This window comes from Aythya fuligula, chromosome 19 (assembly GCF_009819795.1).
Source record: "Aythya fuligula isolate bAytFul2 chromosome 19, bAytFul2.pri, whole genome shotgun sequence".
NCBI classification, from domain to species: domain Eukaryota; kingdom Metazoa; phylum Chordata; class Aves; order Anseriformes; family Anatidae; genus Aythya; species Aythya fuligula.
This window is the reverse complement of record NC_045577.1, coordinates 5,854,680-5,868,470: the sequence shown is the minus strand read 5'-3', so window position 1 is coordinate 5,868,470 and position 13,791 is coordinate 5,854,680. Positions and strand designations below refer to the sequence as shown.

The 13,791-nt window shown below is 59.9% G+C and overlaps 1 protein-coding gene across 2 annotated transcripts in view; it reads right to left on the bottom strand.

Annotated features, from left to right (window-relative positions):
* Nucleotides 1–13,791, bottom strand: part of RXRA (retinoid X receptor alpha) — a 93,046-nt gene that overhangs the window by 38,405 nt on the left and 40,850 nt on the right. Inside the window, exon 1 of one of the 2 annotated variants that reach the window (XM_032200620.1) lies at nucleotides 769–797. The exons of the other annotated variant lie outside the window; for it this stretch is intronic. The gene's annotated coding sequence lies outside the window, so the exon portion shown is untranslated. Of the gene's footprint in view, nucleotides 1–768; nucleotides 798–13,791 lie in introns of those variants that run through there. 2 annotated transcript variants of the gene reach the window in all.

Genomic DNA, 13,791 nt, shown 5'->3' with positions numbered 1-13,791 from the left:
CGTCTCCACACAGGAGAGCACACGGAGATGTGTTTTTTTTTCTTGTGGGTGTAAGGAAATCACGGCTGGCCTCTGAGCCCTGGGGTCCCGGCGCGGTTCCGCAGCCGCCCTCGGTGCTTTCCCCCGGGGACGAGCAGCTCGGTTTCAGCCTCTCTCTGCTCCGGGTGGGTTCCTCCTCGCTGCAGGCTTTCACTTTGACCAAACTACAACCTCAAAGCCACACTCCAGCCCCGACCTCCCACCAAAAGCCACAAGGAAGGATCCCACCGTGGGCCGCAGCGAGCAGGGGGCTGGGGCTCTCCGAGGCAGAACCACTCCATCTCCATCCCATTAATCCTCTCCTCTGCCCTCCGGACACATCAGCCCTTCCCCTCCCACCTCCCTGGGGGTGAGCGAGGGCTCGCCAACGCTCACAGCTTTTGGTAGCCCACCCTGCAGCCCCACGGGGGCCCTGCTGGGAGATGCTCACCCCGCTCGCACCCCATTTTCTGCTGGAACCCCCCCTGGACTGCCCAAGCATCCTCACCTCGTCCTCAGCAGGGCTCATTTTACACCTTTTTTTTTTTTTTTCCTTTTTTTTTTTTTTTTTTTTGCCTTAAAAACCCACGGAGAGCCCCCGCCAGAGCGCAGCCTGGCTCCCGCAGCCACCGGCCCAGCCACGAGCCCCGCGGGGGCCGTCCCCGTCTCCGAGGGGGGGAGGACTCGGAGAGGAATTTTCCAGAAGCAGCTCTCCCCGCGAGCCGCCGTGTCACCGGAGGAAACGCTTACCAACGCCTCTTCCTCCGGCACGAGCCCTCCCCGGCTTCCTGCCCGCTGCGCCCCCGGCCCCCACCACTCGCGGGGACCCGTGGCAGCCCCTCAAATTTATTTCGGTTCGCATCCCACCCCCCCCTGCTCCCCGACACACACGGGGCAGCCTCTGCGCCCTCCTCCGCGGGTGCCGTGGGTGGAGGAGGCGAAAGCAGGAAGCGTGAGCAAGCGGGCGAGCGTGCCAGATGGAAAGTGTGAGGGGTCCCCGGCTGGAAAGGGAAAAGGGGGGACCTGTGGGGGGGGGACGGGGTGGGTGCAGCGGGCTGCGGGCTCTGCCCGAGCCTGGGAAGGGGGCGGAGGGGGAGGGAAGGAGGGGTGCACCCAGGCAAACAAGGGATTCTGCTGAGAAAGCAAATGTGACTCAATCACACGCTTGTGCAAAGATGTCACAACAGCCCTGAGAAATTGCAGGCTCCTGTTTCAGCCCCGGAGGGCCAGCGCCGCCGTCCCCGCGCTCACAATGCGCTCTGTGCCGCTGTCAGCGCCCCTAATTTACTGCCTGGGAACCCGCTGCAGGGCCAGGCGGTGAGAAGGGGCAGCGAAGTGCCGGCTGCCCAGGGCACCGGGAAGGCAGCGGGGCTGCCGGGGCTTTGCTGGAGGACTCGGCGTGGCGGCTCCTTGGAGCTCGTGCCCTCGCAGGGAGAGGCAGCCCCACGAGCTCTGGGGCGCAGGAGCCGGCCAGGACCCAGCTCGCTGCCCAAAAATGCCACAGGAAGGCTCTGGCACCCCCAAAAAGGAGCTTTGGGGACCCAGACGTCAGCACCGAAGCGCAAGGGCTGAGCCCCCATGGCTGTTACCATCCCCAGCCCCATCGGTGCAGCCAGAATGGCAGCAAAAGCTGCCAAAGGGGGGAAGAAACTCTGGTGAGGATGGAGAGCTGCACCCGGGGACCCTGCAGCCCCCTGCCCTCCCCGATGGGTATCACCAGCACGGGCACGCGGTGGCACAGGGGTGCTCCCCCTCTGCCCATCCCAACCAGGGCCCTGCTGGCCAAGGAGCCATCCTCATCCTCATCCTCATCCTCCTCCTCATCCTCATCCTCACCCTCCCCGGCACACGCTGACCTTCGCGTCCCCCCCGACTTTGTCCCGTTCTCCGAAAGGAGCACGGTGAGAGCGAACGCGCAGTGGTCCCGCAGGTTGCTGGAGCTCATTATGGCCTTTTAATTACATTCAATTGCAGTTTTATGGGCTTACGGGCAAATTGGAAGTGATCTAATTGTCCTTGAGGGGGTGCTACGCTCTGAGCTATGAAAAACCAAGCAGGATCCAGAGAGAGATGCAAGGGGAGCTTGAAAGCATTAGGCTCGTTCCGGCAGAGAAAAGGAGAAGTTTTGTCTCCTGCTGAACCTCCCGGGGCCCACAACAACGAGCTGTGTGCCTGGCACGTGCTGGGCATCGCCTCTGTCCCCTCTGTCCCCCCAGCTCCCCTGGTGCATGGAGAGGAGATGGGTGACAGAGCAAGCAGCCCTTGGCCTGCCTCCGTTCTCTGGGGGGGAGCCCCTGCTCCAAACCCCAAATCCTCCTCTCCAAAGTGAAGGGAGAAAAGGAGGAAAAAGAGCACGACGCAGCCAGGCTGAGAGCTCTGGTTGAGGGGGCTCTTGGATGGAGAGCACCCTGCTTTGGATGTCAGCTGAAGGGGAGGATGCTGCTGGTGCTGCCCAGCTCCCATGGAGGACAAGAAGCCCGAGGCGGGTTTGCACCCCTGGCCTGATCCTACAAACCGAAGGCAAAGCCAGCCCAGCTCTCCCCAGCTCCCCATGCCCGGCCCTGGGCTCGGCACGCACCCTCCCCTCCTGCAAACAGATCACTTACAGGGGTGAGGCTGCTCCAGGGGCAACCCGAGCACCCGCGCCCCGCACAGCCTTAACCCTTTAGCAGTGCGGCCGGGCACCTCTGGGAATCCTCCCTGCGGGACATCTGGCACAAGCCAAACCCTAAAAAACCTAAAAACCCCAAGCTCGCGGCCAGCTCCCAGCAATTACAGCCCGCAGAGCGGTGTCCAGCCGGCTTGTGTTACACAGCCCCGTGCATTAATCCCGATCGGAGATAATTACAGTCCTTCGTTGGCATAACGGGCTCTAATTGATCCAGCCTGGCTGGCACCTTGCTGCCGGCGTGCAGCTGGGAGCCTAACGCCCCAACACGGCCCTGCTGCCGGCTGTGCCGTGGGCAAGGAGAGGTGATGCTGCTAACTGGTTTTCCGGGAGGCTCTAACTGGTTTTCCGCAGTGGGGGAACTGGATCGGATCGCAGCAGGTGATGGCGAGGCCGGGAACCACGCGGGCAGCCCCTGGGGACACCGTTCTCCAGCTCTCCTTGCAGAAGTGTCCCCCTCCCGTCCTGCCAGGCTGGAGAAGAGAGCCCTGGGGGTCCTTCCCCACCACCACTGAGCGCGCAAAGCTGGAAACCCGAGGCGAGCCACGGGTCCTGGGGTGCTCGAGCTGCTGCCCTGTCCCACCGTGCCAGCTCCAGCGGCACGCAGAGCGCTGTGCGCAGCCAGCCCAACGCCTCGGGGCCGTGCCACCCGCTTCATCCCCTGCTGCTGGAGGTCTGGGGGAAGGAGCCTGAGAACTGGGTGCCTACGTGCTGCAGGAAGGCGCCGGAGGAGATAGGGACGGCAGCTGCCAGAGCCAGCTCGCCTCCGAGTTCCTGCCGGCCGCCAGGCAGCGCGCGCTGCGCCTCCGGAGCAAAAAGCTGCTGCCGGGCTTACGTGGCCCCCCCCGGGGCTCAGCAGCAGGCGCTGGGCAGGAGGGGAGCCTCGTCCCCACCCCGAGGTTTTCCTCTCCAAGTGCCAGCCCTGAGGCTGGCAGGAGGGATGGATGGATAGATGGACATCTGGGGGTGGCTCCCCCTTCCCAGGGCAGGGAAGAGGCCCCGGGAAGCCTTTTCCCCGAGGCGGGTCACAGCGTAGGATGCTCTGCCTGCGAGCGGCGTTTGGGTTTGAATTCCTGGTTCCAATCCAAAACTAATTAGGCTGCGTCCAGGCCAATCAGATAGCCCTGGCTAATTGAGCTCGGCGCAGCCAGGTCAATGTCCAGCGGGTCTCTGCGTTCCAGGCGTTTTGTCAGCCCGCAGATAACAGCCAGGGCCTGGGAAGGGGAATAACCCTTCAAAAATTTCTCTCTTCGTGTCAAGCCAGAGCCTTTCCATGCCGGAGCTGCAGAGCAGCCCCACGTTAACCCCTTGGGCACTGCCAGCATCGTCCTCGTGGCCCAGGAACCCCGATGGATGAAGATACCCCAATGGAGGCAGCTAAAAGGGGACGAGTGGAAGAGCGCACGGGGAATGCCCCGTGCTGGTGTGCATCCCTCGTGGTGCCACTTGGGGAATTGGGCATTTGGCAGGCCACGCGGCGTGCCATACATCACCGTGGGACAGCCCCACCCAAAATACAGCGAGCTGCACTCCCTGCCCTGACGGACAGACAGACGGACACAGGGCTGGAGGTGGCCGAGGCTGCTCCGCGTTTCCACCCAGTGCCGCGCGCGGTGTAAACTGCCCAGAGCCAAGGAGCAGCGGCCGCACCCCAGGGGCAGCAGAGGAGGAGGGGGGACGTGAGGAAGGCTGGGGAGGGCCCTTCCTCCAGGGTCATCAGCCGCTCTGCCAGCGCCCGGCTTCTGGGGCCGGTTACGGAGGAGACAATCGCACTGCCGCCATAAAAACAGGCGCTTCCTTCACACGCTTCCTCTCCGTCTCTAACCCCGCTCTTGGTTCCCATCCCGAGCACCCTGAGCCCGGGCAGGGAGGCAGCAGCCCGGCGAGGCTGTTCCCCTTGAGCTGACCAAGAGCCGAGACGTTTCATTAATAACCTCAGCTTCTCCTAGCACGTCTGATTACGATCTCTGTTTGGATCCGCGCTCACGTTACACGCCCGTCTCCATTATAGATCCCCTTCTCTTTAAATCCCCACTTATCTCCTTTACCACGTAAATCACACAGAGGGCTCAGGGTGTGTTTTTTTTTTTTTCCTTCCCTTCCTGCCTGCCTAACTCTCCTTGCTCCAACAGCAGTTGGAAAACAAACACTGACTGAAACCGCAGCGTGCCCAGGCAGCCTCCGAGCTGCAGAGGCAGAACAAAAAGAGACCCCCGACAAAAAGAGACTCAATGTGGGCCAAATCCTCACCCCAGCCTTCCTGGGAAACCCCCAGGAGGTGCTGGGTCCGGCCCGAGCACAGCACCAGGGTGCTGGGTGAGGAAGCGTGAGCCTGGGCTGGCTCCCCCACCCCGTGCCACGGCCCTCTGGCAATTAAGGCAATTGCTTGCATGGAAACCTAATTACATTAGGGAAGTATTCAGTAATTTTTAGCTGTTCTGCTGGTGGCTGGGCTCCCTCCCCCTCTTGCGTGCCAGCGGCTCTGGGCAGAAGTTGCAGCGCTGGGTTCCTCTCCTCTTCCTCCGCTGCTGTGCAGAGGGGGAGCGAGGAAGAGGAGGGAGCTGGTGAGGGGGGCAGGCAGCACGCTGGGGCTTGGGTACTGGCCCTGTAGCTCCTGGGAGCCTCTGGCTGCCCTCCTGCCCCACAGCAGTTTGCCTGCAAGGCCTGCATGGGATGGCTGCGCCATGGGGGCGCAGATGCCCGGCCCTGGTAGGTGGTGGTGGCCTCTCGATGCCACCATGGGGAAGATGCTTCTGGATCCTCTGCTACAGCACCCAGCAACCCAGCGTTGAGCCCCAGCACGATGCCCACCTCAACTGCAAACCCCACACACCCCAGCCACTGTAAGATTTTGGCACGCCCTGGGGATCCCCCACCACGCGTCTCCATCCTCCGTGGGTCCCCGCTGCGCAAAAAAGCCCAAGGGTCACCCAGCCCCAGCACCCAACGCTCACCTCCATCCTCCATCCTCCATCCCCAGCTCCCAACCCCAAACCCCCAGCACCCAGCCCCAGCCCCCAGCACCCAGCCCCAGCCCCCAGCACCCAGCAGCCGGCCCCATTCCCACGCCTGGCTGCCGGCTGCTCCTTTAAGAGGCGCGGAGGGGAGCGCGGCGGCGCGGCGGTTTTCCGAAGCCCCATTAATTTGCCAGCGTCACATGCTTCGCAGCTGCAGCCTGGCAGTGATTTATGCGCCTCTGAAGTTCATCAGAGGGAAAAGTACTTTCCAGGCGCACCGTATCCCCCCCCCCCCCACCCCCCCACCCGCCCCTTTTTCCCCTCTCGCTCTCCCTCAGTGGCAAGAGCTCCCCGCGCCCAGAGCCTGCCCGAAAAGCCAGGTCCCATCCATCACCCCGCGTGTCACCCCCTGCCCTCGCCACCCAGCCCGGGCACCCCCCCTCTGCTCCCCGGCATCTGCGAGCAAAAGAAAACTTCCTCTGGCTTCCTCGCCTCCGCGACCCACCGAAGAGAGACCATTAATAAGGGGCAGCGCTGAGCCGGCTCCTCCGTGGGGCTGGGGGTCGGCGAGCCACCCCCCCCCCCCTTGCACACCCCCAGGCCCCGTAGCCAAAATAAACGGCAGCCAGCAGGCCGGCGTCCCCTCCTCCTGCCGCCACCACCCACCCCCTGCGCGCCGTCCTCCGGGGAGGTTCAAAAGTTCAAGATTTTCACATTTCCCTAACGTTATTTCAGGAAATTGCTGGAGAAAGGAAAAGCCGGCGCTGCCGAAAAAGCAACGCGCGTGTGGATGCAATAATACGCACCATCCCCAGGCTGGGCTTGCCGCGCGCCAGGCCCTCAGAAAGAGCCCAATTCCCACCCTGCCCGGCACCGGCACGGCTTTTTGGCTCTCAAACTTCTTGCACACCCCTGATTTTTGCAGAATTGTTCCCAAAATAAAGCCTGGGCCCGTCCCCAGCTCCTCCAAAGCGAAGCAGCCGCGGCGCTGACCAAGGCACCGCAAATGTGGGACCGTGCTCCAGCCCCATCCACGTGCAAAGCACCAGCACTCACCGAGGGATGGCAGCTGCTTTGGTGGCCACGCTGTGACACGTGTCCAACCCACAGCCCGGCGCACGCGATGCCTGCAGGGTCCCCAGCAGCACCCACTGGGTGCCACGGCTCGGGGCGCACTGCCCGGCGAGCACCGGTGGCCCCGTGCCCATGGGGAACTGCAGCTTGCGCCCAGGTGTGCGCTGCTTGGCTTTCCCAGAGGGCACGCAGGCCTCCGCGCAAACCCTATCGGATTTTGGGTCCGAGCTCTGGGATTGCACCAACCTCGAAACTTGTTGAAAAGCGGCGGGGTCGCACCTGGCTCTTCATCAAAACCAGGTTAAGCGGCAGCCTTTGCTGGAGGTTCATGGGAAAGGTTCGTAAAAGCACTGAAACTCTTGGCAAACCTGAATTCGGGGTTATAATGAAATGTGAAACTCAAGCACTTTCATGTGGTTTGGGGTTTTTGTTGCAAAACATTTTGTGTAGCAGCTTTCGGCGAGAGCGCGCCGGGCGAGCACAGAACAACGCGTCTGCGGGAGCGAGGGATTCACACACACCCCGGCACCGTTCGGGATGGCAAATGATTAACTTCCACTGGGAGCCCTCTCGTTAGCGCCGAGGCTGGAGCCGTGCCACCGCCTGCTCGGGGACGTGGCGCCAGCAGGGACCCAAGCGGGTGGCGGCAGAGGGGCTGCGCTGGGGGCCGGAGCCGCGGCACCCCAAAATGTTCCCCACACAGAGTCCTCGTAGCGAGGGGTGGGAAACGGGGAGGCTGCACCGGTGGCACTTCCAAGGTCCGTCCCATGCCCACGTGGCGTGTGCCCTGCTTTTTCCACTCGCAACGAAGGGAAAACGTGGAGAAAAACCGCAAAAAAAAAAATGCAAACTTCTTCAGTGCGGTGAAAGCGAAGCCACGGATGCTGAATAAAAGGCTGCCGGGGGTGCCCACTGCCAGAGCATCCCTTCCACAACAATTCCAATTCTTCCAGATTTAAACCAAATGGGACAGCCCAAGGGACGGGTCCCTGTGCCTGCCACCAGCCACAGCACCACGCTTGTCACTTGGTGCAACCTCCGCTGACAGCAATGAGGGGCTGGGGTGTGGGGCTGGTGTTGGTTTGGCCTCTCTTTTTTTTTTTTTTTTTGAAGTGCTTTACCAAATTCTCAGAGCATTTGGAGTCGGAGCTTCTAATTCGGGTGCTTTTGGGATTCTGCTGTAGGATTTGCCATTTTGCTGCATTTTATACCACGGAGGGCTCAGGAAGATTCCTACCCATGCCATAAGGCCACCCGACGAGGGAGGAAGAAGAGCAAATGTCTCAGACCAGCCCTGCTAATTCCAGCTGTATTTGGGTAACACGGGCAATACACAGCTCAAACCTCCACCTCCAGCTGCCCGGCAGGGCCCCGCTCGCACAACCCGAGCCAGCAGGCGTGATGAAGATGACCTGCTGAAAATTAGCAACATAAGCAGCCCAGATTATCGATTTCCTCAAAGGAATGCGATTCTCCCCGATGAGCTCTCGCCACGTATCCATCACCCTCGTCCTCCATTAACCTCTTGCACCCGCTCTCCAAGAGCTGGCTCTCCCGAGGGCCTGGAGGGCTGCCTGCCGTGACGGACAGCGCCTGGCACACCTGAAGAGGGATCTGGAGACGTGAGGGGCACCTGAAGCCTGCGCCCGTGCAGAGGTGGCAAAATGGCTAGGCAAACACAGCAGGGAAAGCAGAGCCTGCAGCCTGCTCCCACGGCACAGGAATGGGTCCTCGCACGCTCCCGCAACCTGCTGGTATTGCAAAAATAAGACGTAAAGACCCCGGAGGGATCCGTGTCTGTGTTTTCACAGCCATGCACGGTGCTGGCACCACGTCCAGCAGGGCCAAGCCACGCAGCTGCGATGCCAGCCACGGAGTGCCCGCACCGGGCATCGTCTCGGAACAAAACCACATCCAAAATGAGGGAGCAGGACGCCTGGCCACGGTGCCTGGAGATCACCTGGCATCCAGGACATTTGGAAGGCCAATTTGGGAAGCTCGCATTAACAGAAATGTGCTCCCACGCTGGGAAAGCCACCAGCCCCGGGATGCCAAGCAGACACAGCACTGCTCCTCCCAAGCCACTGCCAGCACCACGCTCTGCCAGGTGAATGCTGCCAGCGTTGTACCTGATGGGTGCTTGTTCTCTGCGCCCCCAGGGATTTCTGTCAGTGCACAGCAAGGAGAAACACCCACGGGAGCTTCAGCTGCCAGAGCAAAGGGGCTGCACGAGCCCACCCAGCTGCATGGGGCCAATGCAAGGCTGCAGCCTGCGCTGCCTACAAACTCGTGCAGAGTGAGCTGTTGCTCCCACCTGTAGGGAAGCTGCAAAGAAGGCTTTTTTGCAACTTTTAATTGGGTTCAACGAATGACCGTCACTGAAAGAAAAAGTCGGTTTGCTCAGAGAAGCAGCGCTGGGACGTAAGGCGCTTTCTGAACATGGTCCAGGCTAGGAAGGGATTAATCATCCACATCTAAATAATAAATAATAATAACAGTGTCTGTTTTGCTCTGCCGTTCTTTCAGTATGGGCTGATTAATGCATTTGTAACAAGCAACGGCAAAGATTTTCAAGCCATCTAATTAGAAGGCCGTTTCCTTCCCAGAAATGCCACTTTGGAAAAGGAAACGTGGCCTCCAAAGCTGCTGCAGTGCTGCGGAAACACCACCCTGAACGTGAACCAAACACCCCGCTTCCACAGGGCCCTGGTTTGCCATCACTACCACCCTCTGTTATCCCCTGGAGAGTCACAGGCATGTGAAGCTAGGTGCAGAAGGATGGGGACAGGGACAGGGATGGGGACAGGGACAGGGACAGGGACGCCTTCCAGGTGTGCTCAGCCCCGCACTCCACGGCGCGCGCCACCCGGGCTGATGTGCTTTTCCGTTCGCGCCTGGTGTTCCCAGAAAACACTACCTCCATTATTGATTCGTGCTCATCAGTCATTTTTATAACCTGCCTAGCACTTTTCCTGAAGGCCGTGACTAATTCCACTTCCCCGAGCTCCGAGGGGTGAGCGCCGTTAACTCTTTCGGCGAGGCCGGCGAGCCGCGCGCCCCGGCGCGGGCAGGACCGAGAGGCGCGCGATCGACGCGGGTTGGTGGGGGCTGCACGGGGCTCTGCACCCCCTCCCCGTCCCCTTCTCAATCCCAAACCACTCCGGCAGAAAGGCAGGTGAGATGAGGCTGGATGACCCTCGCCGCTGGCGTTGGAGAGCTGGGGAAAAATGAACCAAAAAAACAGATTCTCTGCCCAATTCTCTCTCCAAGGGAGCACCAACAACAACTCCACGTGACTCTCAGGAATAGCTGCACATCCATTAAAGCCCTCCAAATCCTTTCTGTAGGTGGGAACAAAGCCTTCCCAAGGCTGATGGCAATGGGGAGAGCCCACTGGTGATGGGGGGACACTTGTCCTCCCCAGCTGAGCAGCCAGCAGCCACCAGGGGAACGTAGCAGAGGGAAAAGCCCGGTGGGAGCAGGTCCCCTGCCCTCCTCCCAGGCGCTGCCCAGAAAAGGAGGCAGGATCCAGCTCCCCGAGGGGAAGGTCCATTGAGTTAAATGTAGCAGATGCCATTTCCGAGGGGTGGGATACAGGGAGTACCAAACACGACATCTGCAATTACGGAAAGCCAGATAAAGAAAATCAAATCTCATGCTTCAGGGCATAGACTGATGAGCACAAGGGTCAGGAAGGAATTTCTCTCCCCTTACACAGCAGTGCACAATTGGGTCAGTGCATTACCGGGTGGCACAAGTCCTTGATTGTTTTTCCCTTTTCATATCGAAGCCTTTGGTCCTCGCCGGTGTCAGAGGCAGACGGCGGCGTTTGAAGGAGCGCTGCCTTAATCTGCTGTGGCAGGGCCAACGCTCCTCCTGTCACCCACCTCGCTGAAGACCGACACCCCCCGTGCCAGCCAAAGGACCGTGTGGGGACCTCTCCAAAGGCTCGTTCAAAGCCGGTCCTTTTGCCTTGCTGCTCTCACACCGACCTCTGCAGCTCCCTCCTTGCACCTCAGCCTTAATTCCTCCTCCTGAAACCCTCCGAATTATAATGAGATCTCCTCCGGGGAAGGCCCTCTCCTTCCCTCGTGTTTGCACGGCGCTGGGCGCACCGCCGGCACTGTTTAAATAACAAGCAGCAGGAATACACCCGGCGATGTTGGCTTGGAAAAGAACTGCGCTGGAAAACGAGTCCGAAGCAACCGGAGAGCGCCGAGGGTTTTGTTAACAAAGGTCGGAAAGCGCTGCGGTGAGGGCGGTTGCTCTCGCTTTACGCTGCGTCCAGCGTCCTTTCTCTTCCTCCAGCAACTTCTGTAAGCTCCAAGTCGCTTAGCTGGGAGGATCTAACCACAGGGAAGAGGCTTGGGTTTCACTTTTCAAACAAAGCAAGCAAACAACCACAAAGGCCGTCCGTAAGGTGTGTCTGTCTGCATGCGACCCTTGCCGAGCCAGGCTTTGCCAAACCACACAATTCCCAACCCGGACACACAGGTCTGGGGCTTTGCCCACTGCCGGGCACCCATCGAGCAGCGATTCTGCCTTACCGAGTGTGGCACTTGTAAAACGTGCTCTGTAATTTGTAAATGTGCTCACAATTCGTAAATGTGCTCCCAATTTGTGAACGTGCTCTGCATCGGTCTCCTTCCACACCTGTTGACCCCAGGAGACTTGGGCAATTTTGCAAATTTGGCAAATCCCATCAAATAGGGTGGATCAGCCTCTTTTTGTTGTTGTTTTTTTTTTTTTTAAGTCGTTATTTTACCGACCAGCTCCTACGATTAGGGCGATCTGAAGGATTAGGTTCATTAAGGCTAACCGCTGCCTGATGGCATGAGTGTCCCCAGGGCTGCTCACTGCAGCCAGACATGGGGATGGATTCGGGGTCCTGCAGCAACTCTGCTCACTGCAACCATCACACAGGGCTGGATTTGGGGTCCTGCAGCAACTCTGCTCACTGCAACCATACAAGGGGCTGGATTTGGGGTCCTGCAGCCCCCTCAGTGTGCCTGCCTTCCTGCGCCCAGGTCCCGCAGCGTGCGCCGTGCCCGCGGGCAGTGCCTCCCATCTGCACAGCCCCCAGGATCTGGCCGCGGGTGGAATCAAAGGCACGAAAACACCTTTTTGGCGGGGATCGGCGTGCCCAGACCTGGGCCTTACAATCCAGAAGCGGAGCCAAAAGGAGAAAGGGAGGCTGGGATGGGGCAACGGGAGTTTCAGCATTGCCGTCGCGTTACAGGGGAATAATCTGCGGGGGAATGCTTGAAGGAGCCTGTGGCGGCTTGCTTGGGAAGATGAAAAAAAAGAGAGAAAGAGGAACAAAAGGCGGCGAAGGAGGCGGCGGCAGCCCTGGCAGCGGCTCGGGGCGGTGTGTGGCAGCATCGTGCAGCAGCACGGAGGGAACCGATCCCTGCTGCAGGACCAGGACTTGGAAAGCAACAGCACAAGAGGTGGAGGAGGAGGCCAGGAGGCTGCTGGGCACGGGGAAGCACGCACTGCAGGGCTGAAGGATGGGCGAGGAGAGGCTGGGAGTGACTGCATGGGGCCGCGGGTGGTGCTGCGCTGGGCTGCCTGGGCTGCACCAGGGGTTGGTCCCGTTCCTTGGCACCATTTTGTGCCCTCAGGTCTGACATTTCAGCGACCCACGTGCCTCAGTTTCCCCCCCAAGCAAAGGACCCGCAACATCGTCACCGCAAGAGCTGAGAGGGGAGTTGCTCTTTGTAAGGAGAAGGGCTGGGGGGGGGCTGGGGTTTTGTTTTTGTTTTGCTGTGGGTTTGCTTTTCCCCTCGTTAACCAAAAATGTCAGCGAAACCAAGGCTGTTCCCAGAAAAAGGACTCGCACAGATGAATTAATGTCATGTTTAGGGGGAAGAGGCGAAATAACAATGGGAATTGTCAGAAGATCCCATGTCGACCTTTTTTTCTTCTAGAAAGAAGCTTTGTATTGAAACGAGCTCTTGCTCCAAGCTGTTCCTCTGCATGCCATGAGACTCTTGGCAAAGGTTGAAATCAACCTGAAATGTTCCCAGGAGTCCTTTTTGGGTCTGTGTGGGAGCACGATCCCCCCGACTCGGAGATGTTTGCACAGCCCCAGGTTCTCCCAGGAGAAGCCTTTCCCCCAACCCAGCCCTGCTCCCCCCTGCCCTTTGCTTTCTGTCCCCATTTTGCACCCAGGGGCTGCAGCCTCTTGGGATTTCTGGGCTCCCCAGGGCTTGCACTCATGCCATGAGACCAGTCCTGTGCCCCAGCCCCGTGGGGCTGGGGGATGTCACCCATTCCCCGCGTCCCCACCAGGTCCCCGCAGCAGATGGCTCGAGGACCTCAGGTGCCTCACCCTAACGCGCCCCAGCACGGCGCAGTTTTGGGGACACCAACACACAGCTGGATTAGTGAGGTCCAGAAGGTAGCCAGCCACAAGACGAGAAGGAAAAACTACGAGCTGAGACCTGGAGCAGCCCCGGTCCCTTGTGGAGGTGGCCGGGGCACCCCCGGCATCGCCGGCACCGCTTTTCCTGCTGGAAAATGTCCCCGACCCCGGTGGCCGCTGCCCTCGCCGCCCGCGGCGCTCAGCCTGGAGCCTGCACGAGGCTGTCACACCGAATGCACCTGTGAAACTGTTACAAGAATTAATTGATCATCTAAGTACAGTAATTGGAACTTGCAAAGCATAGATAATTACCTTTTATTAGTTCCTGTAGATAATCCATTATGCACTGATTAGGCCTAAGTAAGGATCTTACAGTCCTCCTTTGATTAATGGCAGATTATGGATATTAAGCTCAAACTGGAAGAGATAACTCACTGTTTTCTTTCTTGCCTTAGGAGCACGTCACCCTGTGAGTTATGGGCAGGAGTGTTCGAGGCGCCTGATTCATCCGGGGGAAATTCAGGGATACCCAAAATTCCCACCTGCCCCAAAAGTGGCCCCAAAGCAGCAGGGATGGCACACAGAGAGCTGAGCCCAGGGCTCAATCCGGGGTGGTTTTAGCCCCCAAAAAGTTATTGTCCCTCCCCAGGACACAATATCAGAAGGGAAGGGGGGACACTGGGGCAGGAGACTGTCCCCGGGGGGGC